Below are 23,310 nucleotides of genomic sequence, written 5' to 3' on the forward strand. Positions count from 1 at the left end.
TTTTTCATTCAGATAGACATCCCTAGTCTTGAAAGCACTCTGTTAGCCATTCTCAAGGACCAACCTTGTAGCAGCCAAACTGACTACTGAGTCTCATTTGCCCTTTGCCTTTTAGCTGAATGAAGATGAATGAAGTGACAGGCCTGGAATGTAACTCAGGTGGGTGTTCAGTGTCCAGTGTAGGGGAATACCATGGCTGGCGGGAAGACAGGAGGAGTGGATGGTTCATGGAGCACCCTCATAGAGGCATGGAGGGTGGGGTGGGATATGGGGTTCCTAAGGGCAGGCCTAGGAATAGAAAACATTTGAAATGCAAACAAAAAATATCCAATTTTTAAAAAGAATTAAAAAATAAACCAGATGTGTTGGGAGCCGACTTTTAGCAGAAAGCGGCTAGATTATCTTTGCAGCCATCTGGAACCATATACCCTGATAAGAGATTTGGTTTTCAACAGCCTACAACAGCTGAAGCCCACTCTGATATCCCACATATTTTGTTTTGCTGTTTACTGCCCCCAGCTGCAAGGCGCATGTGGTAGCCACGCCTGCAAGGCATGCAGTTCACCTTGCTGTCCACATGCTATCCAGGCCATATATGCCTGTAAGGCGCATGTGGTATCCAAGCCTGCAAGGCGCACAGTGCACATGCTATCCACACTATAGATGCCTGTAAGGATTACATCATATCAACACCTGCAAGGCATGTGGTATCCACGCGCCTACAAGGCAAGTGGCAAAAGCCTATAAATATCTCAGAATTCCCTTCAATAAAAGAGACTAGAGACTTGAGACCTGAGACCTGACCACATACCCTGTCTTGTCTCCATTCTTCCCGTCTCTTCCCCTGCAGCCCCTCTCTCTCTCTCTTGACCAGAGTACTTAGCCCCAAAAGCATTGAGGCAGAGTAAAGGCCACAAAACAGATTCACTTCAGACCGACCTTCAAAGTCTATGGCCTCTTTCATGTTACACCCAATGCCTTATTATTCAGATTTTCATATTGGGTTGCAACTATGATCTTGGTAAGCATCTGGTCTCTCGGATTCTCAGTCAGTTCTCTATTGTTACACACTTTTTGCGCTACCTCCATCCCCTGGGCCCTATTCAAACCCTCAAATCCCTCTAAATTTTGGGACTTCTAATATTTGGGGAAACCGAGTGACAAAAATCAATGTATGTTGAGCACTTCCTGATGTCCAGTGCATAGAGATCTATGGGTTTATAGATCTGATAAGCCTCTGGGAGGTACTTTTGGAAAGCAACAGTATGGGCTTAGGTCCCCTTTGTAACCTCACTTAACATTGCCAGCTCTGTGGGCTTCTATAGTGCTGCTCCAAGAAGAGTTGGAAACTCCTGCAATAGAAGTCCAGTGTCCCATTACCTTTAACATTGTCAGGATACTAGTGGGAGTAAGTTTAATGGAAATACCCTCTCAAGAATATTCACAGAGTCAATGCTTCTTGTGGAGCATCTGAATGAAGTACCAAGTTCAAGGTTAGTTCTGCATGAACTTCCCAAAGCCAGTGGAGTGGAGCAAGAAGAAAGCCAAGCAGAAGGCATCCATTACCATCTCCCTCAGCACCTTTCCTCAGTACAGGGTAACTTGGTTTGGTAGAAGAAGGGAGGTCCTGAGAGATCTGGCCCTCATCTGCTCAGAGAAGGGGCCAGGTGTATTGGAAAAATGTGGGTGACAGGGGTATATTAAGCAGCATGTAAAGTGAATAAGTAAAAATATATTAATACAGAAATTATATTACATTTTTTAACAGAATGGGAAAAACGTATTGCTCTACTAACTCTAGGGTGGATACACTGGCAAACACTTTAACATCTAGAGTGAATAGATGTTGTACAGCAGGATACCTTTGTCATTTACATATACTATGTATGCAGCAAAGATAAATAAAATGGAGGACTTGCAGCCCAATTATCCATTGTTCCCCTCACATCCAAGTGACTCTGCTCACCTTTTCCAGAACTCTTGAGGCCTCTGTTCACCCAGGTCTCAGGGCTCATGCAAAATGCAGTCCTGAACCAGCTCTGGCCAAGTGTTCCTGGGTTCCTGGCAGATGTCTGCCTCAGGCTGCAGAGGCACTAAAGGGCCAGACATGGCCTTCAGAGAGCAGGCATTCATTCAGCCATTCCAGGCCTTCTGCCACCCAAATGCAGACTTATGTAGAGGCCTGTCATCTCAAAAACAATCTCTTAGGTAATCCAAAAATGGGATGCCATCCTATAATCGTGATGTGTTGGGTAGACCATACAAGTTTACTAACATCTCTATGACTGTTTTCCTGACTTGAAATTGAATTTTCAGATGGATCATCTGTGGAGTGGTTGCTAAGAACAAAATCATTGACTAACATGAATAATACAGCCTTACATACATGGGTTTAACATTCTAGGTGCAGTGTAATTAGCTGCGGGAATTAAAAACAAAAAACAAACCAAACAACAGGAATACTAACCACAACAATTTTAAATAAAAACTGTTGAGTGCTGGGATGAAAGGCATGTATTAACAATGAACAGCTTTGTAGGTATTCATAATATAAAACAAACAGACATACACTCCTATTGCAGTTGTAGCAGTTGCAGCAGAGACTGCTGTGTGATATTGTGTGCTGCTTCCTTTTCCCAGATAGCTCAGGCCTCCAGTCCTGTACCAGGTGTGCTGGACATAAGAGTAGCCTAGTTGACCTGCCTGCTGCCATGGCATAATTCTGCAGCAACCCTTCTTTTGGTAAACAGGAGTCTGAATCCAGTTGGCCCATTGTTGTGGCATCCAGGAACCTTCAGGGCAGGAAACAACCAAGACACCATCAGTGAAAGTTCAAAAGAGAAATCACATTGGGAAAACATGTGCCCTAATGGGAAGAAAAGGCCCTCAAACTTCTAATGCCTCAACAATCTTCCACTCTTCTGTTGAGCTTTGCATGGTGATATTGTGTGGCTCAAGGTGGTAGTCAAAGGCACATGTCACCCCGCAAAAGCCATACATGAAATCACTCTTACATCTGCGAAGTTATGTGACATTATAATACAGATTCAGCACATCCAGGATAAGAATGCAGAAGCCACAGATGACAATGCCAAAGGGACTCCCTCCTGAACTTATGGACCCATTACAATTGAGGTTCAATCTGACCTCAGGCCATCCCACTCCCTGCTAGCCTCCTGATTCTTATGTGTGCTATGAGTACAGTGTCATGGTACAACCCCCAACATCCTCATGCCTGGACTTGGGAATTGAGGAAGACAGTTATTGGAGAAGTGACAGCTATGAGGCTACAATGTAGTAGTGCACCGTGCAGGTTGACCTTTGCTCACTGATGGCCACTTATACAATTGTCTGTTTGTATTTGAGAAAGGAAGGATGTGCACCTTAATACTTTGAAGAAGGAAAAGGTTACAATTTTACATTTGCCTTGTAGTTGAGCCCCTATGTTCCAAACAAATGGGAGCTTTCCTTGCAAAAGATAGGATTGTTAACCAGAGATTTTGTGAAACACATGCATGTGTATATGGAAACAAGGCCCACTATGAAGGAATGGACATTAAGAAAATACTATCCATGTTTTATACAGTTAAAGGTATAGGAGAAAGATATTGGCCTCTGGGAAACAGGGAAAACCCGGGGCAGTGGTCTGTTTTTCACATGAATTGACTCAGGTGGTATATTTATTATTGACAACAATTTCCCACATTCATGGTCTCTAGAGATTTGGGTGCTAAAGAAATTTTTTTACCCATGTCAGGGTCCTAACCAACTCTTTCCATCCTAAGCACTTTACTTGTCATGAAGCAGAGAGAAATCTCTAACTTTGGATGGAGAAGTTGCCAAAGGGTATTCCCTGGGTCATATGAGAGGCTCCAGGAAAGGGCACCCCAGAAACTGCACAATTTGGGGACAGCTATTTAGCAGGTAGTTCATGGCCCTATCCAGTGACATCATCAGGAATGCCTTCCTTGGACATTCTCTTGTATCTAGTAAAGAAGTAGAATCTTCTGTGATGGCACCTGTGTTGTGGTGACAATAACTGCCTGTGGGATATTTCTTCAGTGCCTTTTGGGTTCACAAACAGGCATGTTTTCCAGGCTGCTTAGGCTATTTCGGGCAGAGAATGGTGATCAAGGAGAGACCACTCCGAGTAAGAAAGATGCTGGCGTCCTGTCTTGTAAGAAAGGAAGACTGAAATCGTTCTGGGGAAGGCACAGTGAGTCCTGGGTGGAGTTGGGAAACTTCCTGGAAGAAATAGGCTTGATCTGGGCCTTCCAGGAGTATGCCTTACAAGCTGGAGCCTTGGGATTTCTCAATGGTAGAACAAGAGTCAAGAATTTCTGATTATTAGTTTGACAGAGAGCCAGGTACTGACAAGCCTGCAGCTACTTTTCTGGGAGCTATTTAATTTCATTTTGAGTGGCAAAGAATGCCATGAGGAGGAACTATGAGATTAACAGTGTGTCTGTTCATGGTAGGAGTTGAAGCCCTCCATCCTCTAGATTACTACAGGTTAAAGGAGTCTCTGAGGACAAGAACAGAGAAGGATGCAACCCTGGTCATGTGTGGGGTCTCAGACAATTTGGGTTTCAACACACATGATTAGACCTTGATGGTGCTAAGCAATATGAACTCCAGGATTTACCTGCATCACATCTGATGTGAGCTGACAATGATCCCTAAGTCTGTATGTCTGAGGCAGCTTATGGATTTCAGTGCACAATACTCTCTGTAATAGAGAGTGTGGCATATGTATGACGATTGTGGTTGGGAAGAGGGATATAGCTGAGCAGAACAGCTCAAAGATAGCTTTTCTGTTCCTTCTGGGATTCATTGTGTCTCTAGCTTTTCCTCTTCCTCACCCTTCTTTTAGGGGTAACAGAATGGTCCCTGTTGCCCCTGGGCCAACAACTCTGCAAATTCATTTGTGTTTATTTATCTCCAGGCTCTGCTAGGCAAACATCATCCCAGAATTCCACCATCAGTAACTGGAAAGAGATGACGAAATTGGAAGAACTGAAATTGAAGATCAAGAAGATGAGCTTTGAGGAGGAAGAAATTAGTCAAATGCTGAACCTGTACAATTATCATGATTTGAACTACAGGTAGTAATTATGCTCAGTCCCTTGTTGACTGTATTGTGCCCTCTCTAGTAACCCAAGATTTCCTCTCATCAAAGGAGTGTGTCTTCTCTAATCATGCACGTGTGAAAGCCCTGACAGGTGTTGAGTAGTAGGATACTTGACCCTGAGGTGCTTGGAGTTTGATTGGTTCTGTCAAGAGCTGGAAGGACTTGGTCAGACTTGCTGCCTCTCAGTGTGTGAATGAAATGCCTGCAGGTCATCACTGCTTTCCTCTGAGTTTGGTCCTTATACTCTGAGACTATGGCACCTCCCTGGATTTAGTTGGCATTCCAATTGTGTTTGTGGGTGGGTTGGTGTGTATGTGTGTGAATGCAGTTGTGTTTGTGCTGTTCTGGATCTGAGGCTCTGGGACCTTTGATGGCGTTTGAGGATTCGTCTGATGCACAGTTTGCAGGTCAGGATAGTGTTGAGTCCATAGATGCCCAAATGGATCCACAGGGTACTTTGCTCCTTGTGTTTGCTCTAGTGTCACATAGGAATCTCCTGGGGGAGGAAGTGTTATTAAGCATTTCCCCTGTAAATACTATTCTTGTCCTCTGAGAATTCATGTAATAATAGGAACTAAGGATTGATATCCCTGCCTTAAAAATAAAAGTCATCAGAGATATTTGGTGGGCCCAAGCTGTGGCAGAGACTAGGAGAAACTTCTCACAGAACTAGCTCACAGAACTAGGGTATTCCTTCAGGCTCACACAGGATGTTCTCGAAGGTCTGCTCCCTCATTTTGGTCCCTTAACTCTGCTGTCCTGTGCCATGGATTATAAGTTTAATCAGTGCCAGTAGGACCCAGGTCCAGAGAGCAAGGATGAGGCATATATTATTGGCTGGGGTAGTCCAGGATACAGCCGTTCTGCATATGACCCTTACAGAAATATTTGATCCTTGGTCATGCCCTAACACAGGATGAACATTGAATTCAACATCATTAAAAACCAACATGAAAAGATCATTATGAATATCCAGAAAATGACTGAGTCAATAAGGGATGCCATGGAGAAATACAAGGAGCTCATAGAAGAAAACTATTCCTACAGGTGAGTGACTGACACAGCTGAGACCTCAGCACTGGGCAGGGAATGCTTCTGTCCTTCTAGGACTTTGAACAAAAGTAAGGGCTCTGATTCTATACTAAATGTTTCTTAACAGGAACCCTGCCTTGAGGCAAGTGTCATGGTTTTGTACCTCTTGGACTCAGGTGTCCTAAGTCTGAAGAGTGTATATGTGTATAAGTTTGTAAGACCTTTCAGTCTTAATCTTCCAAATTCAGGATCCTCTACATAGAAAACATTTCCACCTCGATGGGAATATCAAGCAACACTGAACCTCTGTGGCTCTGACAAGAGTTTTATAGATCTAGGATCCATGACAAAAATGGAAAGAGTGTATTCCTGTTGGGTCATCTCCCCTCTGTCAGAGGGGAATTGCCCTCTACCTGCTGATGGTTTTCTAGTACCAGGGACATATAAGCACCCATGAGGAACATTTCATCTTCCCTGATGGACATAAACCCTCTTGCTGTCAGGCCTTACAGAAGTACTTTCAGTCTGGTGGAATGTGGCTGGTCTCTGGATGTGACCTGCCTCTAATTGGTGCTGATATGTATACTGGGGACTCTAGTCTGAGGCTGTCTAGGGATGATGGTACTGGGAGGAGTGACAGGCAAATGGAAGCTGGCTAGGAATCACCATTTTGTTTGTTTGTGGTTCAGCACCAGGCACTGCCAACTCCTTAGAGAATGTTCTCAACTGAAAGACAGTGTCAGGGTATTGCTGCAGAGTGGGAACAGAAATCTGCTGGTGGAGCAGAGTGAACCACAAGTGTCCTATGGAGAAGATAAGAGCTTCTGTGAGGAGGCCAACAAGAACATCTATGTCCCTGGTGCCAAGCATCAGCAGGTAGGATGAAACATCAGAGGCAGAGTGCCCTCATGAGTAACCACAAACATAGACAAACCAGTGTCACTCACTTAAATCATCTGCTTCGCCTAAATTACCTTTTCTTCAAACATGACAGATTCCTCATGGTTTTATGCTTACTTATAAGTTTTGATCTCTCTCTCTCTCTCTCTCTCTCTCTCTCTCTCTCTCTCTCTCTGTGTGTGTGTGTGTGTGTGTGTGTGTGGTGTGTAGTGTGAATGCTTGTGCATCTAAGTTTTATTTGGCCAGGTATGGATGATTGTGTTTATACTAATATTTTGTGTTTGTTTAATGCAAGGGGATTTTGCAAGTGTTTTTTTTTTTGGTATGGGTGTTTGTGTATACAACAGTGTGTGTGTTTGTGTGTGTGTGTGTTGTTAATAAGTGTGTGTCTCTCTCTATTTCTGTGTGTGTGTCTTTGTTCAGACATGCACCTGTGTGTGTTTCTAGATGCCAAGTTTAATGAGAAAAGCAATCTGAGATTTCAGTTTGCTTCCACGAAATATCAAATACAACAGTCCAATTATTCTGCATCAGAACCTAGATCCCAAGAGAAACAAAACACACACAAAAAAAAACTCTTTAAAGTCAAATTTTCAAATGATTAGGGGAAAACTATTGATTCTCATTGAAGTCATTTGGAGCAAGTCAACAGAATATGGTGCATGGAGTTAAGGGGGAGGTTGCTGTATAAAATCCATGTGTTTATGTCCCTTTTCTGTTCTTGGTGAATTGTCAAGGCCCACTGGAATGTCAGGTGGCTCACTGTGCCTTCTTAGCATTCCAGGTTGTTTTCCTCATTGTCTGCTACCATTTCCTTTCCAGCTACCTCTACTCAGTAAAAGTTTGCCTTGGAGTTTCTCTTGGATTTTATTCCTTGAGAGATTGAGTTGCTTGGAGCTGTATCTGCATCCAGCAGAAGTCCCAGAGCTGTGGTGCAAGAACAGGGCTGTTTCAGGAGCCCCTTGAAGGTCATGATACTCTAAAGAACTCAACCAATGTTATCTGTGTAGCATTCTGCAAGTTCTGTTATTCAAAATCGCTTTCTCTGAGTTAAAATCGGTCTCAATGTGGGTTGGGAGTCATGAGGACCTTCAGACAGGTCTGGTAGTATAACATTGGGTAGGTCTGTCAGAAGGCTTGTTCAGAAAGTGGAAATAAATTCCCATTTATCCAGTGATTTAAGAACAAGCAGTAGAAGTAGACAGAGCAACTAGGGCACATCAGGTTTGTAGTGGTCTGCAGTGCAGCCCTGAAGGAGAAACTGCAGATGTCCATCAGGTAAAGAGTGAAAATGTACCATTTGGTGCCGCCCTTCCATGGACTATTGCTCAGTGTGAGATAATCCAAACAAGCATTTGGCCTTTCAACTTGTCAGCCTTATCTTGCTCAAAATATCCCTGACACAGTCAAATTATGGGGAGAAACTTGTACATTTCTATCGTAGTTATGGGGATTTCTTATTATTCTGGGCTCATAGCTTTGGACACCAAGTCAGTCAGGCCATGGTAAAGGGAGCTCCTATTGGAAGAAGATGTTTACTTGGGGTCAAGTCTGGAACAGTAAACAAGAAAAAAGAAGCTAGTCTACCACCAACATGTGATCCTTAGCTGGGAAACAAACCTTCTCTACACAGCCTTTGGAACTTGCTAAGCCTGATTAGATAATAGGCCAAGAAGCCTGATTCCAAGTTAGGTTTAAGGGAGGAAAGCATATCACTGACTGCACTGTCCATATGCTATGCCACTATGTACCTATCCCAGTCAAGATTTGATTTTTTTATACCTGGAAATATACTGGTAGATTTTTATATTAGCAATAACTGGGAAACTAAACCAGTTACTGCAATATACCTTGCTGATATTGTGTGAACACAAATATTTTGTGTGTTTGAGAGTGTGCCCTACAAAACCCATAGAAATACAGCTGTATGTTCTGTTTCTTCATGACCACCACCTTATAGTTCAGTGCCTAGCCTTGTGAGTAATTTTCTTTATTACACTCTTGCTGATTATAAGACCAGGGCTGTGCCCATGGATTTCTTGGGAGATGGTTTCCCTGGGTATTTCCAGATAAAGGGATTGACAAGTGGAACACAGGCAGGTTCCTACACTGGAGAAATAATCAAAGCCTTCACTTCAATTCTTGACAGGTTCCTTATAATACATCTATATTGTTTTCTACTTAGCTCTCATCTCTCTTGAACTCAGATTCAGACATTGATACAATGTTACTACTCAATATAATATACCTGGACTACTAGAGCAATATAACTTTTTTTTTAAACTCCAGTACAGTGTGTAGTTCACAGTTCAGTTTCTAGCAGTTTTTAAAAGCTGAGAAAACGATCCAAGCCCAGGTTCTCTATGACACTTGGGGATCAAGGAATGGCTTCAGCTGATGGGTCATGTTGGACTGTCCAGCTGAATAGAAGTGGTGTTGCAGGGAGAGATGAACTGACAAATCCTTACCAGGTCTTTGGCCTTCCTTCCATAGGTCTAAAATGCTCCTGCAGAAACTCAAACATGCCACAGACCAGGATAAGATCTCGCACCAAGAGAACTGCTGTGTGATGTACACTGAGTGTGTGCAGCAAATGCACCACTATGGCATCTCATCCCTAATCACCATGGCAATCATGGGCTGCAGTTTCTTCTTTATCTTGCTTTCCTTGGCGTGAATAGGCCTTAATTTCATCTAGCCACTAGCCCAGCAAGAATGCACATTGGGAAGAAGACAAGTGCTGAGACACATCAAGAACTGCTGGGCATACAGGAAGAATCTGAGTGTACATTTTTTCTTGCCCTGATGGGTCATCAAGAATAACTTTATAAATACCAGTCAACAAACTTGCAGACTTTGAGACAAAAACTGTCACATGTCTTATGGTCAGTCATGGGAGGACATATCCTTCAAACACAGACTCCAAAAAAAGGAGACCTGCTTACATTTCTCTTGAAAAGATTATTTCCATCAGTAACTGCTTTCCTACTATGTTGCCAAGACCAGCCACAGGCTGTAAGTCTGTGCTGCAAAATGAGAAGCCAAAGAATGCTGCTTCCCACAGTTCTGGAGTTTAGATTTTGGTTTGAGTTTTTCTAACTTTGGTTATTTGGTTATCCTTGTTTTCATTTGAAATTTGTTATTGATTTGTTGTTGTTTTGTTCTTGTAATTGATTTGATATTTTGATAAGGCACATATTTACTGTCCAGTTTCACTTACTTTTGAGTAAACAGAATGTATTCTTATGAATGAAAGAGTGATCTCTAACTCTTCACTCATAAGTACCTTCCTTATTCAGGTGAGGTGTCACCGAGTTGAAATTCCACAAATATCAAACAGAGATGGATGTCTAAATTCTCATGGGGCTTGGGTTTCTTAATTAATTCCTGAACTGGCCTATCTGGGTCAGTGAACAGGGTCTAGCAAGAGAGAGAGTAGTGATGGCGTGTCAAGAGGCGAGAAGAATGAAGACAAGACAGAAAGTCTGATCAAGTCCCATTTAGCAAAAGGAAATTCTGAGTATTTATATGCTTTATCACATGCCTTGCAGTCATGGACAAGCAGGGGAACACAGCTGAAGGTGCTGTACCACGTGTGCCTTGCAGCTTGGGACACTAAACAGCAAAATAAGATATGTTAGAAAAGTAAGATGTTTATCAGAGTGTGCTCAGCTGTTGTAGGCTGTTTGCAAAACAAGTCTCTTGTGTTGGTATATTGCTCAGATGGCTGTAAAGAGGGTAGCCACTTTCTGCTAGGAGTCAGCTCCCAAGAACTTCCCAGCCAGACTGAGCTACAAAGGTGTTGGGATTCGACTCCTAGCAGAAAGCAGCTATCCTCTTTGCCGCCATTTTGGGCCATACATTTGTAGGTTGATCCTTGTCCACCCTGATAAAGACTTGTTTTTCTAGGCTGGTGTTTTTGCAAGCTGCCCACAACTGCTGAGCACACTCTGAGAATCATGTTGTTTTTGTCAGACATATCCTGGACTTGTTGTTTATTGTCCCCAGCTGCTAGGCACTAGTGGTTAAGTGTCTCCAGCTGCACTCCCCTGCTTGTGCTTATATACCAATAATTGTGTTTCAATAAAAGAGACTTGATCAGAAAACTGTCTTGTTTCCATTCTTTGTGCCTCTTGCCCCTGCATTCCCACTCTCTCCCTTGCAGACCCCATTGATTGACCCTCAGGGTGGGTCACTTGTCATCCAATGTGGGGCAGTGAGAACAAGAGGTTCCTTGAGGGACATTGTTGAAAGGAGGGTCTTCGACTGAAAATTTAAAAGTGTAACAAAGGTGGTCTCTGCTTGTACCTGCTGCATTGACACTGGTAAGTCATAGTATGAAAATGGGGCAAGAAATAAGTCAACATGAACTATATGTGGAACAGATGATAAACACTTTAAAGACCCAAGGAGTAAGTGTGAAATTCAGCATTTGTTGTCATTATTTATTTCATTAAAGCCTTATCTCCCTGATTTCCTCAAGAAAGAACCATTGATGACAAAAGATGGCATAGAGTTGGAGATTTACTTAAAGAATTTTACAGCTCATTTGGGACTGAGAAGGTCCCAGTTACTGCCTTTTTATAATGGAACTTGATAAATGAAATGATCTCACAAAGTGTCTGTCTATAGTGGCGGTCATTGAAGAGGGTGAAAAAAATTTAAAAGACAGTGAAAAGAAAAAAAGAAAGGAATGAAAGAAAAGGTTGGTTCTTCTAAGGAAGAGATAGATATAATTTCTCTAGATAGTGATGATGATCAGGGAGCTACCTCTCCAAGGTCATCCAGTAGGCCCCAAAATTTGGATCAGACTTTAGAGACAGAGACTCCAAGGGGGAAGGAAGCCAAACCAAATAGAGTCCCTCAACCCAAAGAAAAAAAATGACTTATCAGTTCAAAGAAAAAAGATAAATGTATATACCCCAAATTAAAATCCAAAATAAGACCACAGAATGATAACTATTTGTCTGAATCAGACTTGGATAAGTTGAACTCAGGTACTGAGTTACCTTCAATGGTGTTCTTATTCTTTCCCACTGCTTTACCAGCCATGTCTTTTGTGCTTCCATATGAACATTAAAATTGTTTTCTAATTCTGTGAAGAATAAAAATTGGCAATTCATTGATATTGCATTTTGTTTATAGATTACATTTCGTAGAATGACCATGTTTATAGAATTAATCTTACCAATCTCTGGTCATGGGATATCTTTCTATGTTCCAGTGTCTTCTTCAATTTCTTCGGTGCTTTAGTATTCATTTCAGATGGCTTTTATGTCCTTGGTTAGGTTTATTACAAAATATTCTCTTTCTTATGCTGCTGTGAATGGAATTGTTTCCTTGATTTTTCTCAGCATATAAATTATTGTTAAATATGCTGGCTAGTTTATGGTCAACTTGACAGAAGCCAGAATCAGTTGGGAAGAGAGACCCTCAATTGAAAAAATGCTTCCATAAAAGTGGCCAACAGGCAACTTTATTAGACTGTTTCCTGAACAATTTATCAACATGGATGAGTCCAGCCCACTGTGTGTGTTGCCAACCCTAGGCATTGTTCTGAGTTGTAAAAGAAAGTAGGCTTCATGAGGAGTAAGCCAGTAAGCAATGCCTCTGTAAAACATCTGCTTCAGTTTCTGCTTCTACGTTTCTGCCTATGTTCAGTGAGTTCCAGGCCAATGAGTGTTGTTGCAGAAGCAGAACATAAACCTATCAAGTGCATCATAACAACCACGTGATACAGAAACATGGGTTGAAGGTGAGCCTCAGAGCAAAGTGGTCACAACAGGTGGTCACAACAACATGTGGTCATAGTTATCTTTAGAAGAAACAAAGGTATTTTTGTCACTCTGGAACAGGTATTAGACAGCCATTTGACCTAAGGTTATTGGTAAGGTATAGGCCAATCCTTGTGAAACTTATTTAATCATAAACAGCAATGAACATAATTTTTCTTTACTATAAAATTGTTTTCAAGCCTAAGCCTAAATCAGGAGGCAGCCTGATTTATCAATATTATATAAAAGGCTATTTGTTTACTAGGAGAGATTTGAAAGAGTGTGAATTCAGATAGAAGGAGAGGGAGAGAGGGTCTTAGAAGAGTTGATTTAGAGGAAAACAATCAGAATGTATTTATGAAAAAAACATTTTTAATAAATGAAAACTAGAAAAGGAAGGAAAAACTGGCTGCATTCATTCTTCTTTCAATCTGAAATTTTGAGTGAAGCTAAATTCAAAAATAAAAGATGAATTAACATGACAGAAGAAATTCCAAGACTGCATGAAATGATCTGTATTGACCATATTTAATGAGGTTTACAGTGAGAATTAGAAGTAAAATGTAGAGCAAATAGATGTAGAAAAGTGTGTGAGAAAATGTAAGATTAAGACAAAGTGGTAATTATTAACTAAATGAGTGCAGTTAAGAAACCTAACAGCAAAACACTGAAAGTTTGGAGTGGGGAGTAACGCACTGCAACCCCAACATTAAAATCAGAGGACAATTTGTAGGTGGTCTGCTCTTTTCTTCAACCGTGTAGGAATAAGGGAAGGAGCCCTGGTTTGGAGAGTTGGCACAAAGGACTGTACTTGTTGAGACAGCAAACCACCTGATGACCTCAGTCATGGAACTGAAGAAGCTCTGTGCCTATACTGAAGTTCTCTGTGTATGTCTGCCCATCACTCATAGAGAGGGGATTCTTTTTGCTCTTGGATTTGGCAACACCAGTCTGGAGATGCACAGGATTACTTCCTCCACAATCTCAGAAGTCACACAATTCAGGGGAGATTCACCAGAATCAGTTTCTCATCTGAAGAAACATTTTCTAATATACTGTGGGATCTACTATGGTAAAAGTATACCATCTACCTGTAGGGGGGCAGTTCTGATGTTAAGGTCCTGTTCTCAATTGTTTCTTGACCTCTCAGTAAACAAAGCCATGGGCTAATTGCTGGGCAGAAGGTACAGGTCCCTGGAGCAAAACTGGTCCAAAGGAAAGGATGCATGCTTTGGTGAAAGAAGAACAATGCAGCAATGTGAGGTATCAAAATAAAGTGGCCACCGAGTCTGCTCCTACAGGAAGGTGGTCAGGGGCAATTAGCAGGGGACAGATGTGACTGAAAGTTAAAATGTAGGGGAGGTGGGAGAGGTTGAGATAAGAAATTGAGGAAGACACCTTTTTCCAGTCTGGAGATAGTACTACCCCAAGAGGACAAGTAGAAAATGAACAACAGTGTGTGTGTGTGTGTGTGTGTGTGTGTGTGTGTGTGTGTGTCTGTCTGTCTGTCTGTCTGTTTCTGTCTGTCTGTCTGTCTTTCTGTCTGTGATTTAGCCTCAGATTTAAAGGTAGCTAGGAGGGTCCTCATAGCAAAGTCACTTTCCAGAGTAAAGGTAGAAGTAGAGCAAAGATACAGGCAACATCTATCATCCCTCTTCCTTGCTAGGTTTGAGCTGAAATATTCACCCACAGTCCTGTGTCCTCTGCTGAATGTTTTATTACCCTGGCCTTGTCTGAAGCTTAATCTAAACACTGTTTTGATGGTACTTGATCATGATTTATTTCCCACTTCCAGTACTCAGAGAGTTCTCAATTCTACAGTTTATCTGATAAAGCCTAATCTGCACTGTCATGAAGGATGAGACATGAGAAATCTGCTCTATTCCTGACAATAAGAGATCCTGAGGCATGACCCACTTTAATGACCTACATGGAGGCCTCAAAGTTTGAACAGTGAGCATGCTTGCCCCATGTATGTGACCTTACAGGTCTGAAGAAACTTCTCCCTTTTGTTGGGTGTGATCCAGTGCAACTAACACACCACACAAGGAAAGAGAAAAGTCCAAGCAGGGGCTGGATAGATGGCTTATCCATTTGAGGATTTGTTTCTCAGAGGACCAAAGAACAATGATGAACAACCCTAGTCACTTCAGTTCCAGGTAGAATACACTGACCTCCTCTGGCCTCAGGGGAATTGCATGCATGTAGTATACAGACACACAGCAGGTAAAACCCCCATACATGTCAAAGAAATAATGCAAAAACAGAAACAACACTTTAACCAAATTTTTAAAAGGCACCAAATACGTTTTCCAGAACAAAAGGACAAAAATCAACATCAGTACAACAATAACACCACCAAAAACAAAACCCAACATCTCCCAATAGGTCTTGGAATTCATGATCTCTGCTGTGCAGTTAGAAGTGATGCTACCTTTCAAGGAAACAAGAGGCCTACAGCTCTGAGGTTACTGACTTCTTTGATTCTCCCTTAGTGAATAATTTTATTTTTTGGGATGTATTAGAGAAACACTCTGTGTTTGTCCTCTGTTTGTTCATCATGAGCATCCACAGAACAGTACATTTTAACATAGCTGAATTTATGACCACAAAGATACAGCATGGATACGTTTTTCAGCATGAAGTTGGGATCCACGAAGTTTGACACACTATCCACATCAAAAGCACAATTCTCTTTGTAGCTGTGACTCTTTGGGAACTAATAATGAAGACTAAGCCACATTACACTTGAAGGGGTCCATTCCTACCTGATACTTCTAGTGTTACAAGACTGTGAACCACACATGAATACAGAAGGTTCTTATGAGATAAAAATTAGAGATTGCCTTTTTATTCATAAGAATACATTGATTTCATTCAATACCAGCTTAAATTGGGGGAGTCAAACTATACAGTACACAGCCTTAGCAAAACAGAAAATTACAGTAACAAAAATTACTAAATAAATAACAAAACTTCAAATGAAAAGAAAGAAAACCATATACTCAAGGCAATTAAAACTCTAACCAAAACCAAACCACAATTATTATGCTAAGCAGCATTCTCTTGTTATAGATTTTGTAGCACAGACCTACAGCCTGTTGCTGGCCTTGGAAGTTTAGTGCCAAGTCAGTCAGTGATCTCCTCAAGATGAATGTAGGTATGCCCCATTGGGGTCAGGGTTTTGCTGTAGGACAATTTCTTCCAAGGAAAAGCATGAGTCATGTTACACACAATACCTCAAAGTCTTTAAAATTTCCTTGACTGATCTTCATGAAATTATTGTTGATGACCCATGAGGACAAGCAAAAATTTACATTCTCAGGCTCCTGCTGGATGACCAGCAGATCTTGATGTCCCTCAGCACTTCTCTGAAGCCTTCCAAACATGCACTTTTGCTGCACCAGAGGCTAGACAAAATAAAGGCCTTGTCACATCTAGGAAACCAAAGAAAGGAAGAAAATGCAGCCCAAGATTGCCATGGTTATAGGGATGAGATGCAATGGTGGTTCATTGCTTTGCACACTCAGTGTTCCTGGTGAGTAGTTGTGTCTGAGGGAGATCTTGGCCTGTTCTTTGCCCTGTTTGAGCTTCTACTGGAGTATTTCAGATCTAGGGGAGGAAGAGACAAAGGCCTGGTGAGGGCCTGCCATGTCAGCTATCCAGCAAACACCAGGCTTATTCAGCAGGACAATCCAGTATGACCTTTGATCTAAGGTTATTCCCTGTATCCCCAAAGGAGAAGTGCCACAGAGCACCTGGGCCTGGAAGTTTTTCTCAGATTTAATAAATGGCTTGAAAGTGAACCGTGAACTACACACTGTGCTTGAGTAAAAATAAAACACCACATTTCTTCAATAGTCCATGTATATTATATTGAAAAATAACTGTGTAGCAATGTCTGAATGGAGCACTATACAGAGGCCTTCTAGGTAGCCTAGCCACTATTGAAGTGAAGGCTGCTATTATATCTGGAGTGCAGGAACCTGCCTGGGTTCCACTTGTGAACCCCTCCATCTGTGAATCCCCAGAGAAACCATCTCCCAGGAAATCCATGCTCACTGAAGAGATTCTATAATCAGCAAGTGTGTGCTGACTCTGCCTCCCCAGTGCTGAGATTACAAGTATGTGCTGTTGTGCTCAGTTTTGTTTTGTTTTGTTTTGTTTTGTTTTTTTTAAATTTTAACTGAGTTTTGGGAATCAAACTCAGATCCTCATGCTTATGTAGATGGTAAGTCTTTACTGACTGAGTCATCTCATCATCTCTGATTTTTTATCTTTACCATTTAGATCCATTCTCATATTTAAATGGTGATTAAAATCCTTACTCATGTCTAGCTTCTTTTTACTATTTTTTGCAAGGTTGAAAAAATACTACTTCCTGTTTCAAATGTATATAAGCTGTTGAGTTAAAAGGAATGCCACTCCCTTCCAGGTTTAAAATCCTGTGTACATATCCAGATCTCCTCATCCTTCCTTCACAAACCACTCTGTCTACCTGATGTGCTTTCCCTACAAATGGAAAACACTGAACTATTGCATTCCACTTCATTTCTATCATCAGTTCTAATGTCTTGTAACACATCAATATGTAAATTAATGTCTTTAAAAAAATCAAATGTGCAATTCCCTGTAAATTAGGCACAACAAACTCAGTTCTTAGTCTTTCAAAAGAACTAGACAAGACAATTATTGAGTAATGCAGTCAGTCTTCCCCAGCAAGGACACCTCATCAACTTACCAAAGAATTCTCAAGCTTACAAGTGACATTTTACAGATCAATATGACCACCAAGTATTAACAAATATTACATAAAACTGAATCAGTGTTATGACTGCTTCAAAACTGTAGTTACTAAACACTGGAATGCAAGATACAAACGGATTTTTATTTTTTATTCATGGCTTTTATAAAGTAAGATCTTCTAATAGCCTACCAAATCACTAACACACACGCAGTGACCAAATCACAAAATACATTTCTGAAAGTGAAGGAAGAATTAGAACCAAATATGCAGGTACAAAGTGTTACTAGAGTAATAAAGATTAGTGGAAAATCTAGATCTTGAGTTTCATGGTATTGATCATATAAGAATTAGGTGATTTAAGCTTGAACTCTTGAGGACTTTGTGCAATGAAAGGTTTGGCTGTATTTAATACAGTAACCAAGAGCTGCCTGTAGCTAGTGAGCACTTGTGAAAAGTGAGTAGCACAACTAAGAAACTGTTTTCTCAATGTTAATCAACTTGAAGATTCCATGTGTAGCTAATGGAACATGTTGAACAGTAAAGTTACTCACATTATTTGAAATGCAAACTTATCAACCAGAGTTTTTTTCAAAGTATCATGCCCTATTATTAATATTAGCTAAAATTCTGCTGATTCCAAATGATACATAAAGCCAGCATTCAGCCCAAATAGAATATTCACTTTGGAAATGAGAATTATCATTAGCTAGATTGAGAACTTAAGTTTTAATTGGTAGAAAATTATATAAAACCTTAAGTTTTCTCCTATCGTTTTTGTTAACAAAACAAAGTGGCCAGTGGCTGCTCTCTGAATGGTTTCCCAATCCATGTAAGTAACTTTCCCTTCAAATATGTTCTGCATCTCCTACTCAGAAAAACGATGGCAAAATAGGTACTCAGCATTAATAGGTTCCCTCGATCTGTAAATTCCACATGTTAATTTCCCCTTTCCTTAAGAGAGACAAACACTGGGGAGCATCTGCATCTCCTGAAAGTCTTATGATTCTTCTTCCCATCTTTTTAAAGGTAGCAAGCGTTCATTCAGACAGAGTTGCGATTTCAATGGTAGATACAGAATTATTTTTCTCTGCCCACAGTGTCAGTCTTTGGAGCACTTCAGGTGTTCTTTGACAAGCTCTTCCTAAATCAAGAAAACTAAACCCAGATGGTGCAGAATATGCCAAGAGAAAATGAGTCTGGGGTATGCATCATAACAACTGGTCCCCAGCAGAATCAATCGGGACTGGTGGGTTTGCTTTCTTCCACCACAACCTCTCTCTGCAGAGACAGTGCGGTGGACCGTGACCCAGCACACAAAGGGAACCTGAGAGCAAGGTCGAGACTCAGGGTCAGGGCTGCCGCCAGCCCCGCTCCTACTCAGCACCGCAAAGCCACCAGTTCGGCCTGAGCCTCACCTGGCAGGAAAAAGGAGGCACCGACCGGGCGGCAGCGCGGAACCGGTTCCTGTGGCAGCGGCCGAGATCCCCTGTCTGCACGTGGATTTCTGGGGCTGCACTGACAGGCGGACGGCCCGCACCGCTCCCGGCCTTGGACACCCTCTTCCCTCGCTGCCACCGGCGTCCGACAGGTAGGTGGCCCGCTACGCTGAAGAGAGCGCGGGCAGGGGGCGGTGTCGCCTCCCGCCGCTGCCACAAGGAGCCCCGCCGGTCCCGCCTCCTCCACCGAGGACTCCAGCCCTCTTTCTTCCATCCTTTCTCTCCCTCTCTCCCTCTCTCTCCCTCTCAGCCACCTCCCACACGCAGCAGCCGCCTTCACCGCCGCCTCACACCCTCTTCCCGAAATACCCCGGCAGCCCCGGCCTCAGCACCGCTCCAGCCCCGGCAGGCGGCATCCAAACTCCACTGGACAATAATACAACTACCGCCCGCCGCGATTGGCGGAGGAAGCCGAGTTCCCACCGAGGGAGCGTCGTGACACAGGAAGCGGTGGCGCGCGAGCGGGCAGGCCAGGTGGCGGGGCGTCTGGACGCCCGCCCGGGCGCGGTGGGTGCAGCTGGGACTGGAGGTGGGGAGGGACAGAAACTGGGTACCAGGTAATGGCCTGGGATGGCATGTGGAGGTGGCTTGCACAAACTCAGCTCAGTCACATGCGGAGAAGGCAGCCTGAGGCCATGCTAGCGAGGGAGACTTCAGGGCGGATGCTTCTTCCATCAGAATAGGGAGGGCTACAGGGAACCAGACTTGCATGTGGAGCGAGAGTGAGAATGCCCCTGAGGCTTTGGGGGAGACTTAGTCGCTGGGGGACTGCTGACACCAGGGACTGAAGAGTGTGGTCTTCATAGCCTGAACAGGTTGTGACCACTGAGCATTTCTCTCCAAAGCACCCCTTTCAATCTTGCATGTGTTTTTTCCCTTTCTTCTTTATCATCAAAAGGGTTTGCCTCCCACTCGAGAGAAATCAATTATTTCAAAAAGATGTGCAGGATTTCCAATGAATAGCATCCTTGGATAGAGAAAAGGAATGACTCCCTTGCCCTGGCACATGCACCCATGCCAACCCATAGCTCAGAAAAGGCTTTTCTTTCTTAGGCAACTGCACACTGTTACCATTCCAGGCTTGTGTGGGAGCAGATTGCTGTTCTCTTGTGTCTGTCAGCCTGGGCTACTCCAGCCCCTGATTAATACAAGGTACACATGGTTAGAACACAAATGAGAGCTATTGGGTTGGTTTGAAAAACAAAAACAAACCTCATTTTTCCCCCTGCATTGGTGTGCGTGTTGGGACAGACTTTATTTAAAGAATTGATTTGAGCCTAATGGCCATTTAGAGAAGTGGGGATCTGTGCCAGGACTATCAGTTTATTATAATGCTGCTACTAAAACAACTCCTTAGCCCCATAAGAACAGAAAATATCGAAGTGTAAGATCAAATGCACTAAGAGCATTCTGATATCTCTTAACATAACTATGACATAATTCTGCTGAAACAATCACTTTTCTTAAAATTATACTTTTACTATGAATGGTATTTGCTACTTTAAAATGGAGGAATTCTTGTAACTGATAGAAGAGGTTTAACCAGAAAAAAATGATTTTTGCTTTGCATTTTCTTCAGTACCCAATTCCTTTCTGCATCAACTCTGGCCAATGAAATGAGGATTCTGTCATCCCAGGTCTCTTTATCAGCACAATGAAGGTGAAAGAGTTAGCAGTATGAAAGCCTTTGACTTCGAAACAAAGGTGTTGTGACGACATTACTACAATATTTTGTGATTATAACTGTCCATGTGCTACAGCCAATCGAGTTTTACCTTCCTCGAGGATGACAGATTTATTCCCTTCTATATGTATGCCTGTTGAACACTGGATGTTGACTCAGCAGTTAGTACAATTGAACAAACACTCATCCTAAGTATGCTCTCCTCTGGGTTAAAGTTCTAGAATTTAAAAGCACAACAGATACTTCATTAGGAGCACAGCACAGACTGACTTTGGGGAGCACACAGGTGGTTTTGAAGGTATGGGTTAAGATAGTGGACCAAATATGTATCTCAGTGTATTAGGAATGAGCTGATGAAAATTTCTAGTGACGAGTAATTGATGAAAGTATTTTACAGCATTCCATCTCTGCATTAAGAGGACATGATATGCTGCAAAGGTTGTTTCAGTCCTAGGTGGGCTCACCTTTCTCCATCTTGAACACTTTAACATCTTGTGTGTCTTACTTACTGTTTATTAAACAGAAAGGTTATGCTTAATATTACCCAGCCTACTCATATCACACAGTCAAGCAAGATAATAATATGAAAAACTGGGATTTCTTAAGGACTATTTGAATTCAATATTAGTATTTTAACAACTATATTTTCATGGCTGTTTAGGTAGTGACAACTATTGATTCTGGAAAACTAGAAATAGAACTTCTATATAATTAAGCAATAAATTGAAATTATTTGTGCTCAAGTTTTATTAACATCAAAATATATGATTATTCCTGCATTTGTTAAAATTTCCAAGAGCTCAGCCAGGTGTGGCAGCATATGCCTTTTGTCCTAGCACTTGGGAGTAATAGGCAGGTGGATCTCTGTGAGGTTGAGGCCATCCTGATCAACATTGCAAGTTCCAGGCTACAGGAAGGGTACATAGTTGTTAGGAGCTGCGGTGAGCGTGACAACATTCGCCATTACAAGATGGCGTGGGCATCTGGTGCTCCCACAAGTAAACAACTAAACTGCACAGGTGCAAAAGGCAAAAGCGCACCAAGCCACTGCCCATCCCGGGGCGTAATATGGGGTGATGAGTGAACAGCCAATCAGAAGTGAACACACCACTCTAGGGTACATATAGCAGTGCCTTTCCCGGGCTTGGGGTCTTCCGTTTCTGCTGATACAAGAATAAAGCCTCACTGTAGTAACTACCCGAACAGTGCCTCATGTGTCTCTTTCTCGGGCAAAGGGGACTCGGCAGGGGCGCGGAATATCTGGTGCCGAAACCCGGGAATTTCAAGGCACCTCGGAGACCCCCTGAGATTGGGGGTGGGGGGTTACAAGACTACAGGATCAAGGTACTTCTCTGAGAGGTATGTTTGGGGTGGAAGCCTTGGTTGCGAGCAGATTTTCACTCATTGCCGCCACTGCACTAGTTGGCCTCTTGCTTGTGTTGTTTTCGCTTTTAGCTTATTTGTGTTGTGGGGATCCAGCTCGCAGCACAGCTATTAGGGCAAGTCAAGAGGTTTCAGGAGAGGTCCACTCCAGGGTATCAGAAACCGACCGTGTTAGCCGGCATCAGGCCAAGGAGCCTGGGGAAAAAGACAAGGCCAAGGAACCTAGAAAGGAGAAGCAGGCAAAAAAGCCTGGGCAACAGAGACAGGCCAAGGAGCCTGGTCAAAGAAAAGAGTACTCAAAAGGAACAGCGGCCACTGCAGGGCCTATTAAGGTTAAGGACCCTTCACTGGCTGGTGAAGAGAGAGTGGAGGTCAAAAGGACCCCCCTATACCCCATTAAGGAGCTTGCTGCCATAGACCTTAGCAGCTCCGAAGAAGAAAGTCTAGAAGAGGAAGCAGCCGCCTATGCAAAAAATAACCGTTCTGAGATAAGACTAAGAAAGACCTTGAGTCCCTCAGCCCTGCCCTTGCCTCTGGCCTATGCCCCTGGCATCGTCTCTAATTCATTTCTCAGCCCAGGAGATCGGAGACAGCTACAGCTGGCATTTCCGGTCTTTGAAGGGGCAGAGGGAGCCTGTGTTCATGCCCCAGTAGAGTATAGGCAGGTCAAAGAATTAGCTGAGGCAGTACACGCATATGGAATTGGGGCTAATTTTACTATATCCCAAGTGGAGAGGTTAAGTGCAGCTGCTATGACGCCAGGAGACTGGCAGGACACAGTGAAGGCGGGTACTTACCAATATGGACCAATATTTGGAATGGAAAGCTCTCTGGCATGAGCAGTTACAAGCACAAGCCAGAGCTAATGCAAGCATTGAGGGTCAACAGTTATGGACTTTTGACATGCTGGCAGGAGTTGGCGCACATGCCAATGACCAGACCGCTCACCCTTGGCAGGTATACGCACAAATAGCGACAGCTGCTGTTAAGGCCTGGAAGTCTCTCCCCAGGTGAGAAGGGAGTAATCTTTATTTGTCCAAAATAACTTAGGGGACCAGTGAGTCCTTCTCTGGCTTTGTGGCCTGCATGACTGAGGCAGCTGGCAGAATCTTTGGGGAACCAGAGCAGGCAATGCCATTGATAGAACAAATGGTCTTTGAAAA

General features: G+C 42.7%; 1 pseudogene; it reads left to right on the top strand.

Annotated features, from left to right (window-relative positions):
- The first annotated feature begins 4,086 nt into the window (after positions 1-4,086).
- On the top strand, positions 4,087-9,643 carry LOC117720737 (uncharacterized; annotated as a pseudogene).
- The last annotated feature ends 13,667 nt before the right edge of the window (positions 9,644-23,310 follow it).

This window comes from Arvicanthis niloticus, chromosome 15 (assembly GCF_011762505.2).
Source record: "Arvicanthis niloticus isolate mArvNil1 chromosome 15, mArvNil1.pat.X, whole genome shotgun sequence".
Taxonomy (NCBI): domain Eukaryota; kingdom Metazoa; phylum Chordata; class Mammalia; order Rodentia; family Muridae; genus Arvicanthis; species Arvicanthis niloticus.